The sequence below is a fragment of the Acipenser ruthenus genome, chromosome 19 (assembly GCF_902713425.1).
Source record: "Acipenser ruthenus chromosome 19, fAciRut3.2 maternal haplotype, whole genome shotgun sequence".
NCBI lineage: Eukaryota > Metazoa > Chordata > Actinopteri > Acipenseriformes > Acipenseridae > Acipenser > Acipenser ruthenus.
In genome coordinates this window covers 24754955-24773271 of record NC_081207.1, presented here as the reverse complement: position 1 = coordinate 24773271, position 18317 = coordinate 24754955, and the positions used below count along the sequence as shown (strand labels likewise).

Sequence of the window (18317 nt, the reverse complement as noted above, 5' to 3'; positions counted from 1 at the left end):
ACCAATGGTATAACAATGGTTATGATACAAACTGGTAATCAATTGCAATACCATGGTACCATACCAACACCAGTGTATGATCATATCATCATTATTATTTGTTTATTTAGCAGACGCCTTTATCCAAGGCGACTTACAGAAACTAGGGTGTGTGAACTATGCATCAGCTGCAGAGTCACTTACAATTAAGTCTCACCCGAAAGACGGAGCACAAGGAGGTTAAGTGACTTACTCAGGGTCACACAATGAGTCAGTGGCTGAGGTGGAATTTGAACGGGGTACCTCCTGGTTACAAGCCCTTTTCTTTAACCACTGGACCACACAGCCTCCTAATATCATTACCAATGTACCACTGGTGTTCCCACATTAGTGACAGTGGTTTTAGTGTAGAGCAGTAGAATCCAGCAGAGACAGATGATGGCTCTGATGAAAATGGGTTTTAAAAGATGATATGCTGCAAGAAGTTCAAAAAATATTTGGAATTCAGAGAGGATACGCAAAACGTATTTTCTCCTAGAAATGAGCTGATCAAACTTGTTTATAAAAGCTCTATGAAGAGAGGGCTTCTGTCAGGGGAGAACAGAAAATATGCAACAATGTGGCTATTAGCAGCTGCTTAGTCTTAGAAATTACATGAGCAATTAAGATGAGTAATGAGTTGTCATAACGATGCTGAACGGGCTATAAACAGGGGACTGTCAGGGGACATGCAAAGGCAGGTAATCAGATAAAGACAGCAGTGAGGACAAACTGTCCTTATGAAAGTTAATCACACATGTGCACAGTAAATGAACAGTTTACTTTTCTTGAAGAATCTACAGAGCATAGGCCCTACAGATATACAAGCTTATTGACTCCAGCTGGGGTGGAGGGAACAAAGGTTACTATACCATTACAAAATGATCAATTGCATCGCAATGGAAATGCAGCTATAATTACATGAGCCATTGGTAGAGTGGTAGCACAGTGGTGACATATTTCACATTTTTAATACCAATATAATAATTGTATGACCAATACACACTAGCAATCGTTTGCTGTACCATAGAACCATATTAGAACTGTTTCATTTATGAAGCTTTACAATAACTATCAATGATTTACCTGCTCTTATGTTCTATCATTACTGTGGAATACTCCAGTTAACTTTTTGTAAAGATGATGCTGTGGTTTTGTCCGGGTTCCTCAGTTTCCTGAAAACCATGTTAACATAAATATTTTTCAAATATCTTTTGATATTTGTTTCCTGATTGGCTATAAATGTACACACAGGTAGTGTAGTATGGAAAGGTAGTGTGAAAAAAGAACAGTGAATTACTTCAGCCTTTCTCATCCTCTCTGTACATCACTGGGGGGGGGGGGGGGGGGGGCTTGGCTGGGGATTAAGCACCAATCCAGCAAGACTGCTTTAGGAGCGCTTGATAATGCGGCAGTGTTGAAATGCAAGGTGCGGCAGGGGGATTTTCAATCGAAAAGCCTCTTGATGTGAATTTAAAGAATCAAAGGAGACTTTTGCTTTCTCAGCTCCCCAACTGCAACGTGAAAGTAAAAGAGAGGGGGGAACTTAAAAAAAATATATAATAAAAAAAATAAAAAACATTAAAAAATAACATGTCAAAGGCTGGTCTCGTCTGGTAGTGGAGAGCTGCATTCTGGTTGAAAATCAAATATGCAAGGCAATGGGAGACGCAGGGAGAGAGAAAGCGTTTCGGCTTCTTATCTTTTTTCTTTTGTTTCTGCAGAGAACACAGCAGGGCTGGCTTCTGATCCACAGCACAGCCCTTAACAAAGACTATTATTACTCTCCAGTTCATATGAAAGAGAGAGAGAGAGAGAGAGAGAGAGAGAGAGAGAGAGAGAAGCTATCGCATCTGGAAGCAGTAACAGAGCGATGTCCTGTAGAAGGAGATAATAAGTGGCGCAGTGTTTTAATGCACTAGCTATCCTCTATTAGGCCTGAGTACAAATCTGGCTTAGGTGCCATGGGAAATATATACATTTCAATAAAGGACACTAGCTAAAATTTGTTCAGACACTCAAATCATAAATACTGACTTGAAACCCAAACCCTAAACCCACTGCCTGCCTCACAGTCTCTTTGCTCTTACCGCTCAGCCACATAGCCTCCCTCCCAGTCCCTCAGCTCTTACCACTAGACTGCACTGCCTCCCTGCCTGTCCCTCAGCTCTATTTACTTACCCCTTCCTTTCCCTCTTTCTATCTCTCTCTGTCTCTCTCTGTTTCTTCACCTCCCTGTTTCTCCATTTTTCTCTCTGGTTAGATTTGAGTGGGAAGTCACTGGCAGCTCTGCAGGCCTGGGCTCCAGCTGAGCTGAGCTGAGAGGACGATGGAGGGTTATCTCTCACACAAAGGAACTTCAAACCATGGGCAAGCTTCTCTCAGAGACTGTAGCATTGTCATTATCTCCTCTCTCAGACACTCTTCTCTCCGAATTCATTTGTTCTCGTCCCCTGGCTTGTTGTTTTTTTTTGGGGGGGGGGGGGGGGGGGGGGCTTACCATTTTGCACCTTATGTCTGCATGCACTGCCATCTTTCTAATCTACAGATAATCTGCTGCGCATGTGCAATTGCGTTATGCTAGGTAGAGTTGGTAAACAAATCGAAATTGTAACTTTTACTCTTTCTGTCCATAGACAACATCGAAATATACAACAGTTATTATTATTATTAATATTATTATTATTATCATCATCATCATATCCTAGATGTAGTTCTTTTTTTTCTATAAGACTCATCATAATACACAGAAATATTAACTAAGGACTGGTAGACACAGAAAAACGATGTGGTTTGTGCAAGACATCCTCTATACTGTGTTTAACACCAATTTGGTCGACTAAGACAATACATGCACATGTATACCGGGTCTCTACATTACATACAGTAGCCTTGAATGGAAAGTAGGCTACTGAAAAAGTCAAGAATATTATTTATTTATTTCTTAGCAGACGCCCTTATCCAGGGCGACTTACAATCGTAAGCAAATACATTTCAAGTATCACAGTACAAGTAATAATACAATTAAGAGCAAGATAAATACCATGCTGGTCCTCTAAAGTTAACTAGTTTATGATTGATAATATTAGGGCAGGGGATTGGCAAAGGAGATCTGGGAGAGAGAAGCAGAGGAGAAAAGAAGAAGGGATTTACCCCTGTATCTAAATTGTGTCATAACCATGTTCATTCAGGGGATCCACTCATATAGCTAATCTAATTTCAGAACTGAAGCAACTACTGTGTCTTATCATCTAAATGTATTGTAGATCCTCTGCCAATTGTACAGCCCCATTTTAAAGCCTGTAACACTAAAGTCTGCACAGGAAACCAGTAGGCAGATAGCAGAATGTGAAACTTATAGCATATAGTACATAAATACAGTTAGAAGTGTTATAGAATTGTTATTATTAACGCTTAAGTCATTACAATATAAATTACAAAATAGATCTATTATCATGCTGCAGTTTGTTAGTTTAGTTTATAGTAATGCAAGTTCAGAATAGATAGAAATGTTAGTACTGCAGAAGTGCTGTCCAGCCTCAGGTGGCTCAGTCATATCAGTGATGTTTTCCTTGGCTGTCCTGGTGGTATTACTGGAGAGATTCTACAGAGCACCGTGAGACACAGCAACACACTTCCAGGACTTTTCTCTGAAGTTTCTCTGTTTTCCTGTAAGTAGCTAAACTGAGATCCCATGTAGTCACAATGAAAAGTGACAGGAAATTGACTAAAACATTGGAAATCAATGGAAAGTAAATGTGCTCTTTAAGTACAAGTGAATGGCTGAAAGCAGCTCTCTCTCTCTCTCTCTCTCTCTCTCTCTCTCTCTCTGAGCTTCCCAAACAATCCCTCTGTTCTCAATGAAGGAAGGATAGTCTTGGGATTTCCCTCTAGAATTACAAGAGAAAAAGTAACAGGTGACAAAATGACATTTCCCACTACAAATACGCTTCCATTTTTGCATTCATAAGGCATTTTTTTGTCATGTATATTGTACATTTGCTTTAGAATCAACACATGTTATTTTTGCCAAAAGCATTAATTTAGCAGAATGAGTAGACTCTCTTTGTCTGAAAGGCTCGACATATTTACGTATTTCTTTTCCTTGGCTTGCATTTTGCATGGATCCTTTGGAATACCAGTTTACTAGCATTTCATTTCTAGAGGTCTAGGTTCGGAGTTGTCTCAAGATCCTAGTGAAGAACGTTTGTGGCCTTAACTGGTCTTCCAATTGGCAGAAATGCTTGGGACCAAGACTGACAGGGGAGTCAGAATTGAGTTATAAGGGAAAGGTTGCATTGTACCTCACTGACACCATGCTTGACTATAATATTCACTCTTTATGAATTATAACGCTTATTACAATATATGCATTTGTATTTGCATGTCATGCTGTCTAACAATCAGATAAGAATGAATCTGAATTAAATTGTATTCACTACCAGCAGCCCCCCCCCCCATCCTCAAAGACTGAACCCCGAGGACAAGAAGAGAGAAGGATGGATCAAGACCAGGCAGGGGTTAAACTTGTGGCACCATAAAATCAGAGCTGTTCATAAAATGGAGGAATAAGAAGCAGAAATAATATTTCAAGTATGATTAGTTCATCCGGAGGGCACCTTGCGCGATGGAGATGGGGGGGATTGTGCACCGCAGGCAGTAAATTACATCTCAGTCTTTGAATGATTTCTGCAGATCCCATTACGACAGAGGGAGAGGGACGAAGAGGGAGAGAGAGAAAAAAGGAGGGGGGAAGCAGCAGAACGAATCGGATAAATTCCTGTATCCAGCTGTCCAAAATGTAAGCAGAGAGGAAAGGCAGGAGGGAAAGCGATAGGGAGAAAGTTCAGACAGTAAAATATGCATTTGTTTCTCATTCATTATACTGTCAGCTTCTCATACAGGTAGCAGCTAACTGATCAGCATTCCAGATTCAGTTTTTCAGACCCCCCACCTATGAAAAAAAGAGACACTTCTATCTTTTTTCAATTTAAAAACCCTGTTCTGAATATTAAAAAAATGCTCTCTTATATTTGTCAGCTTGACTTACTTAAGAGTCCACGACTCAATGGAACAATTCACAACTGAAATAAGGATCCAAGATTAATTTATTGAGATCGCACACGATAGGTATCACAGTTTAAAAATAGTGTTTATTTAATTTAACTAAATTATATTAAACATCTCCAACAGACACAAAGCATTTTTAAAAACTCTTTCTCAAATATATGTATGTGTTATTATCTTTGTATATGACAAACACTACTTATCAAAATATATTCAGTCAATTAAACAATCATGTAATGGTTAAAGAAAAGAGCACACTATATTGCTGTTTTTATGCTTTTAACTCTTTTAGGCATTTTATTTTTTGCTGTTTTCTTTTCTGGGTCTCCATCTTTTAAACACAACTTACTATAAAACTATTATACCTTAACTATTACAGCACAATCACTTGTTTTCCTAGGGTTATCCCTAAGAGAAAATGGTTGGCACAATCCAGGAGGGCTACCTTAAACTGTAAAATGCACGAAAGATATCAAGTTGTGGCTTAGCCTTGAGGGAAAAAGATTATTTTTTGGTTGTTGGTATTTTTGTTAAGTCTCACTTAATTAATTAATTATATATATATATATATATATATATATATATATATATATATATATATATATATATAATGTCTCTGCAGAATTAAAAAATAGTTAACGGCAATGACATATAAACCATGTATATTTTGCTCGATGACACTTGACGATGTTGGTTGCACACTCAAAAATCTCTTCTTCTTTTAGACTTGACCGATAATATTATGCATCAGATTTCTCTTACATTTTGTTTTAAAAACTTTGTATTATTTAATGAAACAAAACAATATATATATATAAACTTGTTTATATATATATAAACAAGAATGCATTTCAAATACGACATTAGAAGGATGATCTACTTATATCATACATGTTCTTGATATTTAATTTCTTGGCTGTATTAATAGCTGTAGAATTCAATATTGTTGTTTCTGCTTAGATTGTTATTTGCCAAACTTTAATTGTTCCGGCGAAAAACTGATTCTGGAAAGACTCCTGAAGGCTGATGAGAGGGAGAAGCATGGGTTTCAGTGAACAATGGGGCAGCTTCCAGACCAGGTACATGTTCCAACCATGTTTTTCACTGAACCAATTTAATCCTACATTTTACCTGCACATGTACAGAATTATACCTGTCAAGTGCTTTTCAGAATCATTTCTGGAATAGTTAATAAACATGGTAATTGATCTAAGCAAAACAACAATTGAGAATTATACAGAGCACACATTAAAACAGGTAACAAATTCAATATTGGGTAAATGTAGATCCGTATAAAGTATCCCATTAATGATTTTTGGACTTGGAGAATTGGATTAGGGTAGGGTTTGATATATCGGGTGAGGCTGGGAGTAGAACATTAAGATGAACATTAATCATACTTGAAAAAGAAAAGCGGCAAAATTAAAATGACACACCAGTCTTGCAACCCCGCCCGCCATTTTAATTGAAGATTTGAATTTCTTCAAATAGATTTTGACATCTTGAGTCACCAAAATCCATCATTGTGAAGGGCATTATTCTTCAATTAACCTGTCAACCCAGCGCATCTCTGCCTTTCAGCAGCCCTGCACAAAAGAAATGAAAAATTTTAATTACTGCCAAACGTAAAACAGATTGTTAATTTACTTTTCTCTGTTTGTCTCCGAACCTCTCCACTCTCCGCAAATCCGCCAGGATGAGTGTGTTCCAAAACAAACAGACACGCTGAATGCTTTAATTGACAATGCACATCTGTTTAATTTTTTTTTATTTTATTTGAATGTGACTACTGTTATCCTGTCCTTGAAGGAAGTGTTTGTGAATCGACGCAGCTGTGCAGAGAAATTAGACTGTTTGTGTGCAGAAAAACTGTGCTATTAAGCAGATATTTAAAACTATATTATTATTATTATTATTATTATTATTATTATTATTATTATTATTAACATTGTACACCTAATTGTACATAATCATAGTCATGAAAATGATTGTTCACAATTTTTTTCTAATAATAATTATACACATTTTATTATTATTATTAGTTTTATGAATTTGTATTAAAATTCATTATAAAAGTTTAACATGGCAATTTTGCATGGTAATCTTGCTATTTTCCTATGCTATTTCCATGGTTATACTCTGCATTTACCATAGTTTACCATGGCTTCTGGTGTTATTTAATTTGTTTTATCATCCTCTCTGGGGCAGCAGTGTGGAGTAGTGGTTAGGGCTCTGGACTCTTGACCGGAGGGTCGTGGGTTCAATCCCCGGTGGGGACACTGCTGATGTACCCTTGAGCAATTTACTTTTCCTAGATTGCTCCAGTAAAAACCCATAAATGGGTAATTGTATGTAAAAATAATGTGTAAAGAATAATGTAATTGTATGTAAAAATAATGTGATATCTTGTAACAATTGTAAGTCGCCCTGGATAAGGGCGTCTGCTAAGAAATAAATAATAATAATACTTATGATTTGCAATGCTTACCTGTGCTTTACCATGCTTTTGCAATACTATATTACACTTTGCTTTAAGTTTTAGATGGCAAGTATTATCGTACATTCTCACAGTTTTTTTCATTTACAGTGTTTACTGGGAAAAGATAATTGCTTTTGTTTTCATATTAGCCAATGTGTCTATGTCCAAATAGAAGTGAATCACACTTATATGTTTATAGGTACCCTCCTATGGTTAAAAAGAGGTGTAAATGCAAGACAGGACAAAAATCAATTTGCGTTACTATACAATATAATGATAAGTTATGATACCAAAATGATTCTTGGAGACATTATTCCAAGGATAAAAAATAAATAAAAGCAACTTTCTTCCACATAAAAATAGTTCTACTAAAATGGTACCTTGTGGAGGGAAACTGGAAGCAAAGACTTTGAGGGGGGGTCTGACATCACCTTCCTGCCTGTCATCAGAAACAAAAAAGAACACTGCTGTGATAATACCACCTTAAGCCACCCAGCCTGTCTGTAAACACAACACAAGGTATGGACACAGAGAAAAGCAATCAAAATGTCATTTCTGTGCTTCTTGCTCTTGAAAGCACCACAAGTGCATGTCAGCAAATTTAAATGTATGAGTTCCTAGGCTTTTTTCCCCTTTTAAATACAAGTCCTCTTTTATCAATGTCGATCGTCCCTCATTAATCTTTGAAGAAACCCTTTGGCCATAAATGAAAATTAATTTGATATTTTAACTGCTGCAAGATGATAGTTTAGGCCATCGAAAGCTGCAGAGAACCAAACAGACAAAGGAGATGGGTTTTCAGTTTTTGGTGTATTTGATTTGTTAAGATTTGGGGTTTGGATATTCAATTTTTTATTCTACATGTATGATATCGGCATCTATCTTATCTTAACTTTATTATGGAGATGCATCCTTACCGAAATGGTCTATCAGGTTTGTTTTTTGTTGTTTATAGAATTTTCATCTGAAATAATGTTAAACGAATACTTGATATCATCTCAATGTTCTAATATTTAATATCTTACTGCTTTAAAATCCTATTATGTGTTCTTTCTGCTTGGATCATTTTCCTACTTGCAAACCATTTCAGCAAAAATGACTGCAGAAAAGACCCCTCAAGATTGATTGCAGGGAATTTGCTGGGGCTTGTGAGGCGTAAGCATGGCAAATAATAATGTAAGCAGAAACAGCAATAGAGAATCAGACAGAGCACACACAATCGGATATTAAGGAAGTAATACGTAAATGCAGGGTGGCAGCCACCGCAGTAGAAAACACCCAAGAATTCACATAATTGGATTAGTGTTCACATAAGAAAAGTTAGGAAAGGGAAGGCCATTCGGCTCCCCACTGCTTGCAGTTCCTAAAAGATGATTTTGTTTATTATTATTTAGGGACAGTACAAAATTAAGTTGCAAATACTGCATGATTTTCCAATGGCAATGCAATGATATATACTTGTTAATATATAGTTGTTTTTAAATAAACAACTGTAATGTATTCTGTTTCTGTGTTTCAAAACCAACACCAGGGTCTCTCTTTTATATATACTGTATATACACTGCTGTGCAAAAGTCTTAGACATTTAGCACTTTTCTTGGGGGGGGGGGGGGGGGGGGGGGGGTTAGGGTTATACTACCATAGAATCAACCCGCACCATCTACAGAATGTCACGTATACATTTTAAATAATAAAAAGTTTTTGAATATTCTGATCAATGTGAATTAAAAATTGCTAAATGACAAGCTTGGTTTCTTCTCATCCAAACTAAGCTGTATTAATAACAGTCAAAGTTGTTATAATACTGGAAAACACTAATGGTGGCTTTGAGTAAATTGTTGATGCTCATAACATCTATATATTGCAACTCCTGAATGTGTCTAAGACTTTTGCACAACAGTATATATATACACACAGGGCAGCAGTGTGAAGTAGTGGTTAGGGCTCTGGACTCTTCACCAGAGGGTCGTGGGTTCAATCCCAGGTGGGGGATACTGCTGCTGTACCCTTGAGCAAGGTACTTTACCTCGATTGCTCCAGTAAAAACCCAACTGTATAAATGGGTAATTGTATGTAAAAATAATGCGATATCTTGTAACAATTGTAAGTCGTATATATCTTGTAACAATTGTAATATATATATATATATATATATATATATATATATATATATAATGAGCATCAAAAGAAACTAATCACTTATATTAGAGCATCAAAAGAAACGTATCACTTATATTTGGATAAAATTCAATAAATGTGATCAAAAAAGACTTTTTATTGTGCTGATTAACAATTGACATTTTACTAAAATTATGGGGGGACAGGGGATACTTTGAAAGTCACAGGCCAGTAGCATGTGTGGCCACCGTTGGAAGCAATACAAGCAGTACATCTGCGACGCATGCTTTGCACCAGGTTTCGGATGCTGTCTTATGGAATCCTGGCCCATTCCTCTTGTAGTGCCTGGATAAGCATCTGCCTGTTCAGTGGTCTCCGAGCCCTGGAAGCCACATGTCTCCCGGTTCGTGGCCTGTCATTGACAGAGTGTGTCTGGTTATACCATCTTGCCAGGTTCAAAATTGCTGGCAGTGAGCACCCAAGATGTCGAGCCACAGTATGCTGCCCTAGTCCAGCCTCCAACGTGCCGATTGCACGAAGGCGCTGCTGTCTTGACAGACGTGGCATATTGGTGTTTTTCTGTGATTTTCTTTATTGCTTTTATTCAAGCTTGCAATTCAACAGCTGAAATCACTCCATATCCAGTGTCCAATCAACTGTCTCACTAATTAAGTGATTAAGTGCATATGCTTCAGTCATAGTCACTCAAGAATGTCATGGTCAAGGATGAATGAGGAAGTGATTAAAAACAAACCAGAAACATGTTGTCAATGTCATTTATATACCTTATATACCTTATTGTTTTTGTGTTATAATAGTGATAAGTTTCTTTTGATGTTCAGTGTGTGTGTGTGTGTGTGTGTGTGTGTGTATATATATATATATATATATATATATATATATATATATATATATATAATAGTTGTATTTTTGTATTTTATTCCTGTTGAATTCATTAGTAACCTTGACTTTTGATGCCTGCAAATAATGTTTTTTAAATTCTTGTGTCTGTATGAGCATACAGGTATGTGCATTATATTAAATTCTTTTTTTCTTCTTTTTCTTATTTTAAAATGGTTTGGTTCCTGTGTGATTCATCAACCATTGAATATTGCATTCATTTTTTTATAGGTGCTTTGAACAGTTTCTGGATTTAGGTATTCATTTCTTGTTGCCATAATTACCATCTTTTCACAGGAAAATCTTGCACAAAGCTTTGCTCATTAACAAAAGACCAGTGGACAAAAAGAAAGCTGCGCTTTCATGGTCCTCTGTTACAGCGTGTAAAAATGAAATCATGTTGACTTCTCATCCCCAGTCAAAAGAAATACAGATATGTGTGATGATTCTAGAGAAATGAATGGGAATGTGAAATAGCCAGGGTTTCAAATAGAAAAAAAACTGAACAAAAGGTGGGAATGTTCTCCACCTGCATTGTTCAGCTTACACACTTTTCACCTGGACCAGTATGATGTGGGAGGGGCAGTTTTGTTTAGACATGACCCTGACCTCATAATAAACTGTTTCTGGTTGAGTACTACAAAGCTGCGTGTTCCACAAATGGAGCCTGGCTATTTTGCTACTGCAGACAGTGTTGCCTACTGAAACTAGAGACCTAGGTTTGATCCTTGCAGTAGCTGCCTCTATTATCTTAAACAGCTTATAAATCTTATTTTAATTGCTTTTTTACATTTCCTTTTCTATTTTATGGTGTTTGCAGTTATTCTTAAGAACATAAGAAAGTTTACAAACGAGAGGAGGCCATTCAGCCCATCTTGCTCGTTTGGTTGTTAGTAGCTTATTGATCCCAGAATCTCATCAAGCAGCTTCCTGAAGGATCCTAGGGTGTCAGCTTCAACAACATTACTGGGGAGTTGGTTCCAGACCCTCACAATTCTCTGTGTAAAAAAGTGCCACCTATTTTCTGTTCTGAATGCCCCTTTATCTAATCTCCATTTGTGACCACTGGTCCTTGTTTCTTTTTTCAGGTCAAAAACGTCCCCTGGGTCGACATTGTCTATACCTTTTAGGATTTTGAATGCTTGAATCAGATCGGCGCATAGTCTTCTTTGTTCAAGACTGAATAGGTTCAATTCTTTAAGCCTGTCTGCATACAACATGCCTTTTAAACCTGGGATAATTCTGGTGGTTGTTCTTTTTTTTTTTTTTTTTTTTTATAAATTTAGTCGTTGCCAATTATTTTGTATATTATTTTCTCCCCAATTTGAAATGCCCAATTATTTTTAGGCTCAGCTCACCGCTACCACCCCTGCGCTGACTCGGGAGGGGCGAAGATGAACACACACTCGGTCAATTGAGCGCCGCCCCCTGGGAGCTCCCGTCCACGGTCGGCTGTGGAATAGCCTGGATTCAAACTCGCGACGTCCTGGCTATAGAGCGCATCCTGCACTCTAGCGAGTGCTTTTACTGGATGTGCCACTCGGAAGCCCCTGTTTGCTCGTCTTTGCACTCTTTCTTAGTGGTTCTGGATTCTGCTGCCCCAATACTTTTCTCTAAATGTTCCTTTACCTGTCCTTTAACTGCCACCAACACTCTCTCTACAAATGTAGAGTAGGTGGGGGTGGCAGAGTTGAAAGGTCACATTGTCACATGATTTCAATGGAATGAGGAAGGCTAGTCAGTGATTGCATACAAGCTCAAAGCTGCTCAAAGCCAGGTAAAGGCAGATTTAAAGAATGATAATAACTCAATAGTGGAGCAACAGAACCCTGGTTCTGCTCCACCTACCAACCAGCTCACCAGCACAGCTTATCATTCTCACCTGCGATTCTCCAGGAGCTGCTGACAGCTGACATCCCCGAGTTCAGCCTGGCAAAACAGCACAGCTGGATTGAAGCCGGGCCCATGGAGCTAAGGATTTTCTACTAGACCAACATGATACAGTATCAAACATTATGACAAGGTTCTGGGGTGTAAATATCTTGGTTGGCTCAGTCATTGTTCTAGAATAGGAATATGATAGGAATATGTAACCTCTTCCAAAATCCTAGAGTCATTCCAAGTCAGGTCAACCAGTGGGACCCACTTGACCTTCAAGATTTACAACAAAACATTTTTTTGTTTTGTTTTGTTTTGTTTTACATCCTTAGTAACTGCAACATTGTTTTATCCTGTTCCAAACTGTTTTGGAAATAATGGCAAACCACTGTAGGGGTTTTTGCCCTCAAAAATCACATCTTTAATTATGAGCAGTTTTAGAACCCTTTATATATCTTGAAATGTTAAAGCTAGGAGGCTGGGGAATCTCCTGAATTTGATTTATGTGACATGGAAAAACTCAACAGTCGATGGAAAATATACTAGTTACTGTACAGCCAGAATCTCACCGACACCAGGGAGAGTAGACATGGATAAGATCAGGTGTTTACTTAACTTATTAGCTGTTGGGTTTTACCATTGTCTGCATGGATTCGTTTCACAAAAAGATCTGCTAAAACTCAATTGTAACTCTGCTGTGGGCACATTACTGATGTTTCACCAGGCACAGGCTTAAATGGCATGATCTAACTTCCCTGAAGGAATGGCAGTAGTCACTGCAGAATGGTCATGTATTTCTCCAGTACAATTCAAACACCTTGCAGACTCATCACATCAAACCAGACTGCCCATAGTGGACCAACACCCCACTGACAATGTCATGGACAGTGTTTCTTTTTTAGTCCAATCCAAATTAAACATGTAAGTACAAAATAAATAGATACTCCACTATATCCCTGTCATTATAGAAATTAATCTACCCAGCAGGAGATAATAACTGAGTAGAAGCAGTACCTCTGTCCCCAAACCATACACTCACAATGGAAACAAAATGACACCTCACAGCTAGGCAATCCTATAGGCCAAATGATTCCAAACCAAATTAATTCAGACAGCATATTCAAGGTTTGTGTTACTCGTGAACACTGAAGAAAATGAGAAAGGGGGGAAAAAAAGGAAAGATAATAAAAACAGGGAAAATGTGACAAGCATGAGATGGAGAGAGAATCCAGGATGAGGCGAGAAAGGGAAAAGGAGTTCTTGTTAGGATTATTTCTGTTTATACAAGTGTTATGTAACTTTACACATGCCTTCTTTTCCACACATTAGACTTGTTATAGAAACAGAATCCTCTATGATCAGAACCCTCTAGGGCACCTGCCTGTCAGCCAGTATCATATTAGTCTAGCTGCCAGCCATACAACTGTTGATACTATTTTTTTTCTTTGTTTAAAATAATTAATTAAAAAAAAATATAAAAAGCCCCGAACAGACCATATATTGAGTTGCCGAGGGATGTCTGATTAATTATCTTGGTTCGTAACAAAGAAGTTGCCAAGTCCTTGTTGCATTGTGAGTTGCCAGGCATGCCTGCAGCACGCTTACGCTCGCTAGATAAATCCCATCAACCCCCAGGACTCCATTAGCTAAAGCATTATCTGCCTGTTTGCTGATTAAACTGACGACTTCATCACAGCCCTCAGCTGTAATCTGCAAAGCAAAAAAATCATTTAATCATGTATTGCTTCCCCTTGCACAGAAATATATATTTTTTATTTGAAAGTAAAACAGAAGTTGTTTTTTAAGGGCACCTTCCTGTATGCTCTCTACTGAAACATGTTTCTTGACATAAATATACTGCAGTATAAAATGTACTTGCCATGTGTAGTACAGTTTGGTAAAAGCAAGTATACTGTAGGTAAGCATTCTACAGTGCTTATAAATATGGTAAAGCATGATTCACAGCATTAAAGTTATCATGCAAATACTGTGTCAAGATTTTATGATGGCTTTCGCACGTCAAAGTCACAAACTGGACACAAAGTCAGTATCTGGACCCTATTTAAATATCATCAGTATCATACATTTAGGCTTCTAGGCCCATAGGGTTGGGAAGCCTATTGTTATTGCTGGGATTATTCTTCTTATTATCTGCCAGAGTTGCTCGAAAACTCACCAGATTCGGTAGGTTGGTAGATGCTTATGGGAAGATTGAAAATGCTAAATAACTTATGTCGTAAGTTACATCTTCTATATTGGATTGAAAAAAAACATTTTGCCTAAATGTAAAAATTCGTCTTCAAAAACAACTCATTGCAGAGTGCTGAAAGTTGGTATAGTTGTTGAGGGATAGTCCAAGATTAACTGGTATTCGTAAGAAGCTGATAAGATGTGTGGTATGGCGGCCATGCTGCATGACGTCAAATTCGCACAGTACAGACGTCATAATCACAAACTACAAAGATCTTCTTATCCCAGACCGCTAATCTGATTGAAACAAACCCAATGGCACATATGATCGTAGTGTGGTTGTCTTTAAAGGGTGTTAAAGGGAAGGTGCTACAATAAAAAACATGGCGGCCACATTGAATGACATCATCAACATACAAAACTGGCTAATAACTCCTTATAGAGTGCAGATAGGGCCATGGTTACTATGGAACACATATAGTAACCCATGTATGCTCTATCAAAAAATGTCATTGCCCGTGACCTTTGACCTCTTCTAAAGATCAAATGTAAAACTGGCTCATAACTCATAATAGAGTGCAGATGGGGTCATGGTTACTATGGAACACATACAGTAACCCATATATGCGTTATCAAAAAATGTCATTGACCATGACCGCTGACCTTTCCTAAAGGTCAAATGTAAAACTGGCTTATAACTCCTGAGAGAAGTGCACATAGGGTCATGGTTACTATGTCAAAATGGCATTCTGCACTATTTGCTACAGTGTTTGGTACTGGTACTGCATTCTGCACTATTTGCTAAAGTGTTTGGTACTGGAAGCCGTAAAGTTGCTGGCAACTCTAGTTCTGTTTATTATCACATGGCATGTTTATTAAAGTCACCTGCATATTTTACCTTTGGGACTCTCTGAGGAAGCCTGAGCAAGGTAGAATTTCTACAGAGAGGCCTGTATAGAAAATGACCACGAGGGTCAAGTTACTGAAGGAACTGAAAATCTGTGCCTTTGACTAGAGGGCCATTGAATCACATACGGTGCTATTACGACATTGTGTGGTCTATCTAATATGTGTAATTTACTTTAATAATGATTTGTACAGTATATGTTACAATTTGGTACCAACAGCGACATTTGCTGAGGATTTGTTCCGGTTCCTGGGAGATTGCCTGAAGCACATGTTCTAAACGTCGTCAGCTTCATGTCAAGATATTTCCTTGGATCCGGTAAAATCACCTTTCCGCTATAATTGCCTGTGTGAAGGCTACAGAAAAATGAAGAGCTGACATTTAGAAGGTGTGCTGAGGGCAGTATCCCAGTAACCTGAATACACCCTCAGAAAATTCACCACCTGTGCTAGTTATTACTACAGAGGCCTACAGGCAGTAAATATCCACCAAACACTGTTAGATTTTAAATCTACAAAGATTATACAGGAAATAATGAGTTTGCTATATATAAAATACAACATGTACTATTGCTTTAATTCAAATCATATTGCTTTGGAATATTGTGTGTAACCAGTGTCAGACTCTCATATGCATCACATGTCATGATAGCTGTGTTACACCAGGGGAGTTTAAACACAGGAAACAAATACACTCATTACAAAATGGTATAGCAGGAAGGTAATTTTCAAGTCAATAATCTAGTAATATAGCAATCATGCAGCTTTCACTAGGCATTGCCTTATGCTTCCCTACACGAGCTCATTCAGGGCCTGCTGAGTGAAAAATAACACTCTCTTGCACACTGTATTTTGCCACATCTCTTTTTTTTTCTTTAAAAGGAAAAATAAAAGCTTGAAATGGGCTGCACAAAGCACAACATTAATATATGCATGCAAAATGTGAATGGGATTTATTTCAAACAAAGGCTGAGATTGAGACATTCTGTTTCAAGACAGTGCTATTTAATTAAACATGTTTCTGCTGATGAAAATGCTGCAATTACTGGATAATAGACAGAAGGATTTTTTAAAAATGTGTTCAAGACTTTTATTCAAGGCTTTACTTGAAGCCACTTCGTGTATTTTTTCTGTGCAACAAGCAGCAGTTTCCGTTACTTGAACCTCGCTCTGCTTGTGCGGATTTGCTATTAACACACACCTGTGTTGTCAATCAAATGAAACTCGAGCCCTGGAAGTAGGATACAACACGCCTACTAAAACCAACAGTTAGATTGCCTCCCTCAAAACTGGCGTTTCCATGGTAATCTATGCGTTCCACTGACGCTCAATCTGGACAGCACCCGCCCATTTGGAAAAGCGCTGCTTCAGATTGGTCAGAGCTTTCATTTACTCGGTGATCCTTTATTGTGATTGGGGAAATCATTGTTTCTTCTTTGTAACAGAGGTGTGGCCTAAATTGTGCAGGTGCGAGCAGGTTGAGTGTAGAGCCGGAGGAGGGGAGCAATAGGGGGCAACATTGACAAAATGTCCAGAGCGGGGTTTACAGAGGGATCCGCGACCCGGCATAGACGAGTTGACATCAGGTCAAGAGAACGAGAAACTGGTAAGAGGGACACTATCAGCACAGTCGGTGCAACAGTTAAAAAAAAAAAAAAACCTAAATAACAAAGTTTTTAATAGTTGTATTTCGTGCTGCAAACTTACAATGATGACGTAGTAATGCATTCGAAAAAAGGAGTTCGTGCTTGTTTTAAATTTCTTTTTAAAGCTAATCACATAGATAAGGTGCTTACATTCCTCCTAAAGATGCAGATGTTGAATTCACAGTTGTCTAAACCGTTGACTTAGTTTGCGCAGCAATTGTCAAATTAACTTACTAGTGAGTGGTGTGTAGCGCTGGCCACTCAAGACGAGCGAGTTGTACTAAGTGAAATTTACAGATTACAATTTAGAATGTGTATCATTTTAAGAATTATACTTGGTATCACGCAGATAAGTAGAAGCATTGCCACCACAGGCAGGGCAAATCAAATTGACTGTAAAACAAACCGAAAAATTGAACCCGTCTCCCATACACATTTATTGATAAAAGTCTTCTACGAACTGCTTGTCACAATCAGGCAAGGGGAGGACCTCATTACATCTTTTGATCTGCTCAGTGCAAAGTTGCAACACGAGATTCAGTTTTGAAACAAACAGTAAAACGTACTGTTAAAACTTACCCAGAAGGCGCTGCTGAGGTGAAATGATACAGGAAGTGAAAAAGTTCCAAAAAGTATGGCAAGCAAAGTGAAATGTTTATTCAAGATATCTAGTACCAGTTACATGTTTGCTGGGGGTGGTGGGGGGAGTTGTTAGGAGGTGGAAACCTACTTCATAGTCGACAGCATAGTATAGAGAATATCCAATGGGAGTCAATCTGAGTCCTTGGACAAGCTTAACATACGCCAATGAACTTCTAGCTACAGAGAGAATGGGTGTAGAGTAAACATTTGCACAATCTAATGCTAATGTATAAAGAAAAAGCAAGCACATGTGCTTTCTTTTATTTGTTTATTTAGTTAGTTATTTTAACCAAAAGTGAATCCAGGTTTTTACTCCAAAATTCAATTCGTTCATTATTTGTGAAATGTGAAAAGGAACCGCTAAGTAACTATCAAACCTTGAGTCACTTTGTAACTGATGTTTTGTCAGTTTTTATGTCACAACACTTTGCGACCTTGATAACTGTACCCTCCTGTCACTTCCTACTATCTGT

The 18317-nt window shown here is 37.9% G+C and overlaps 1 long non-coding RNA gene across 2 annotated transcripts; it reads right to left on the bottom strand.

Annotated features, from left to right (window-relative positions):
* Positions 1-2951: 2951 nt before the first annotated feature.
* LOC117424557 (uncharacterized) lies at positions 2952-17911 on the bottom strand. 2 transcript variants are annotated; one of them, XR_009307793.1, is made up of 4 exons: positions 17782-17911; positions 7945-8003; positions 6522-6671; positions 2952-3908 (listed from the first exon to the last, which is right to left on the bottom strand). It is a non-coding gene; the product is annotated as an uncharacterized LOC117424557 (long non-coding RNA). The 2 variants fall into 2 exon arrangements; XR_004547907.2 differs by lacking the exon at positions 2952-3908 and having other exon boundaries at positions 5708-6671.
* Between the last annotated feature and the right edge of the window lie 406 nt (positions 17912-18317).